Below are 3,748 nucleotides of genomic sequence, written 5' to 3' on the forward strand. Positions count from 1 at the left end.
CATAATTGAGTAGCTTTGGGGACACATCTAGGTTAAGAATCACTGCTTATCTGAAGGAATGTCTTATCACAGTGATTCCTAAAACGAGGTCCTAAATAGAATATGAAATATTTTTAGGAGCAGGGGAACCCTATGTGATCTTTACGCCGTATGAAATATTTTTAGGGGCAGGGGAACCCTATGTGATCTTTACGCCGTTCAGGGAGCTGTGGTGCTGCAGAGTTTGTGAATGGGTGGGTGGGTGGTCTATCATATTCAAGGACTTTCCAAAAATATACACCACATTTAGTTGGTTCACTGTATTTAATAAACTTTGAATTATAGTTGTATTATACACTCATGGAGCAAATAGGAAGCTATTGTCAATGACTAAAATAACACTAATATAGAAAATAACAGAAACAGTCTTCCATAATAATAATATACATCATTAAAACCCACTTTTTAGTCACATAACTGCTACAATCTCTCAAGCTATGACATCACCTTTAAGGTCTTTAACTCGCTACAGTTCTTGTGCTAAAATGAGAAATCCTATCTGAATTATTGCATTCATACGCTGTTGAAATTAGGAAAAGTATTTTTTGTACACTGTAGTATACAATGCAAGATATTATTTTAGAGATGACATAATGTCTTTTAAATATCTAGGGGTATTATAACAAAATACCTTCACACTATTATAATTTTTTGATACATTTTGTTTCTTTCAGAAACATAAATATATAAATGACTGGCTTAAACTATGTAACAGAATGTGTCTAACTTAATTGTTGACACTACAGCTATGGGAGGTGAGTATATATATGGCAAGATTTCCATTTAAATAAAACAATTAATACATTTTCTTCTCAAGTAGGAAATTCATTGCTGATAGTTAAATGTTTTGAGTAATAACTGTTGTTGAAATAATAGTAATTCATAAGAAAAAACAATCACAGTGATAGCATTTATGGCTGATCCACCTGCCACTGCTAAAAATCTACTAATGTTGTAAACAGACTGAGCAAAGTGAAGAGAGGCCTGGAAGTTATCGATACATATTTTACATGTTCAACCTGTTTGATTCATTTTCAAAACTGAATATAGCGGTATATTGTTTAGATAGACCTAGATATAAATCTATTTCAGTCTGCTTAATGGAGTTGAATATTTAAAGAAAATTAGAACATTGTCATACAATATTAGATTTAGGGTAGATTGGTAAAGTGAACCAAGTCTGTTGCATGTGCAGTTATGAGCAGCTCACATAATTTCCTTTTTTCAAGTGAAAGAGTATTAATACATACTGGGTAGATTCATGCAAACAGTTTTAGTGTTTATGCAGCTTTGAGAAAAGTGTGAAAGATTACAGGACATGTACAGCAAGTCTTCATTTGTACAATAATAGTCTCTGAACCCATCACAATCTACTGTACCACATCAGCAAATATTGTATCTTTAGGTAATAATATGGTTTTACTTCCTCCTTGCCATTAGTAATACTCCCAGTAAGATGGCTCCTGCAGTGATGATGGCACCACCAATGAGATATGGTTTGAGCTGTTCAAAAGAGTCTGTGCCAGAGGCTTCTCCCTCCGCCTCCGCCTCTGCTGCTCCGTCCTGAGGAGGGATGATCTCCGGCTCAGGGGTGGCCGGAGCAGGTTCAGGGGCCTTCTTGGGGGCCTCCTTCTTCTCAACTTTAGATACTGCTTTGGGCGCCGGAGCCCCAGCCTTGGATTTGGCTTCCATGTTCAGAGACAGAGGTGTGGCCCAGCCAGAAAGACTCTAAGGTCAGCGCTGTGCTGCTTCACTAAAGGGAAAAGCAAACAAAAAAGTAGATGATCTAAAAGAGGCATGTGCACTGTATCAGCTCTGATGAGACAGAACCAGAGGTGCGCGTATTCACTGACAGCAAGTGGTTGGGCCTGAAGTGTGACCTTGGAACACAGATGACAGAGATAGAGACTCCCTCAAAGGAATAGGAATAATTTAGCAACTGTGGCATTATCTTCTCCACAGGATATTATCTCATAATGATATTTGACTTGTTCACTCTATCAGTTTGTATGGAAATAATACATTTAATTGTTGATGCAGTAGCCAAAACTAATTATGTTAAAAAAAATGTTTTAACTAGATGCATATTTTCTATTGAGGAGCTCCTGCAACAACAAAAACATCTCTTTCTTGATCTTCTGGCACAAACAGCAAACTGGTATGAGTCATATGGATAAACAGAACAGAGAACAAGATGGAGGAAAAAACTGCAGCATGACTGCCTGAAAATGGGGTAAAAATTTAAGCCTTTTAAAGTGAAGCCATGTGCAGATGACTATCCAGGAATAGTGCAGCAGGACAAGCTGTGTAGGAAATAAAAGACTGAATATGTCGATAATAAGAACGTGGTACTTCTACTTACTACATTTTTTTTTTAATAGTGATGTCATTGATGAAACAAAGGCTTTACATACCTCTTCAGCAGCTGTGAGGACTCAAGTTGGACAACAGATGCAAGGGAAACGACTGCAGTCACAGAAACTTAGAATGTCCTCAATACAAGAAAATGACAGAAGGCGTTAGAGATGGAGGTCTGGGAGCAGAAGGGAGGAGAATGAGAGGAGCAGAAAGGGGATGTACCAAGTGTTAGTTCTGATGGGGGTGGATGCAATTCTAGTACACCTTGAGTAACACAGAATATTTGCAATTAAATATATTTTGCCGGACATGATCACCTTTGGATCAAATCAAGTATCTGATATGAAGTTTAAAAATAGGCATAATTTGAATCCCATAATAAATCATTTTCTAATCATCAAATGATCAATACAACACTAAAGTAGCAACCAGAGTTTTTTCCTCTGTCTAGTCCTGTAGTGCAAAAAGTAGATTTGCTATCCTCATAGACTACCTCACTCTTTTTATTGATTGATAAAAAGATTTGTCAGAACAAATCAAGTTTCCTATGCTTTCTCATATTGCGATGGTTCATGTGAAATTAGATGTTAACAAGCTTAATATAGCCTAATTGTACATGATCTTGATCATGAATGAATAGGCTGCAATACAATGAAATGTATTACGCAAATACGCATGTGCAAACACGCCATTTTAATGTATTACTTTAGTTAATGTGGGTCTATTATTTATTTCTGGTGTAAACAGTATTGCAGAATAAAAAGCATAAACGTGGACCCAGTAGATCCATGATGTGGTCGGTTGGCTTATTCCATGATTTGTACAAACCACCAGTGGCGCTCTTCCTCCACTGGAACCGCAGAGTGTGTGGCTTTTACACGAAACGAATCAGGTGAACGCCGTAAACGATCTGTGGCGTAAACCCGGCGCACCAAGGGATCTTTGGCGCAGCCGAACGCGGAAGGAGCAGCGGAGACGCGCGTCTGTTTCTGTGGAGAAAAAGCGTCCGAGGGGATGGGCCACTTCCACGGCCGTGTCGCTGCTCTCCCTGGTCACGGGCTCAAACGTGGATGGCTGACGGCGTTTGAGAAGCAAAAAGGCGGCGGTGTTTATTAAAGCAGAAGGACTATTCTCTCTGTGGATATTTTGCCGATCGCGCCGCGTTCCAGCAGCGACGTGGAAGTGCGCGCGGAGCTCAGCCGACGACGTGTTGCGATTGTACAGAGATCCCGGCTGCGTTCCCCCCTCACGGACGAGAAACACCCGCCTGATGATTGACGATGGTCGGGAGAGACGCGGTCGTGCCCGCCTGACAGTCGTTGCGTGAGATCTGCGGGGCCATTTCTCCGCG

At 40.0% G+C, this 3,748-nt stretch overlaps 1 long non-coding RNA gene across 1 annotated transcript; it reads right to left on the reverse strand.

Moving 5' to 3' along the window:
• Positions 1 to 284: 284 nt before the first annotated feature.
• Positions 285 to 2,607, reverse strand: LOC140381342 (uncharacterized). Its single transcript, XR_011931240.1, has 2 exons — positions 2,454 to 2,607; positions 285 to 1,792 (listed from the first exon to the last, which is right to left on the reverse strand). It is a non-coding gene; the product is annotated as an uncharacterized lncRNA (long non-coding RNA).
• Positions 2,608 to 3,748: the final 1,141 nt, after the last annotated feature.

This window comes from Eucyclogobius newberryi, unplaced genomic scaffold, assembly GCF_026437365.1.
Source record: "Eucyclogobius newberryi isolate DKJ021-1_F unplaced genomic scaffold, fEucNew1.0.hap1 SCAF_5, whole genome shotgun sequence".
NCBI classification, from domain to species: Eukaryota; Metazoa; Chordata; class Actinopteri; order Gobiiformes; family Gobiidae; genus Eucyclogobius; species Eucyclogobius newberryi.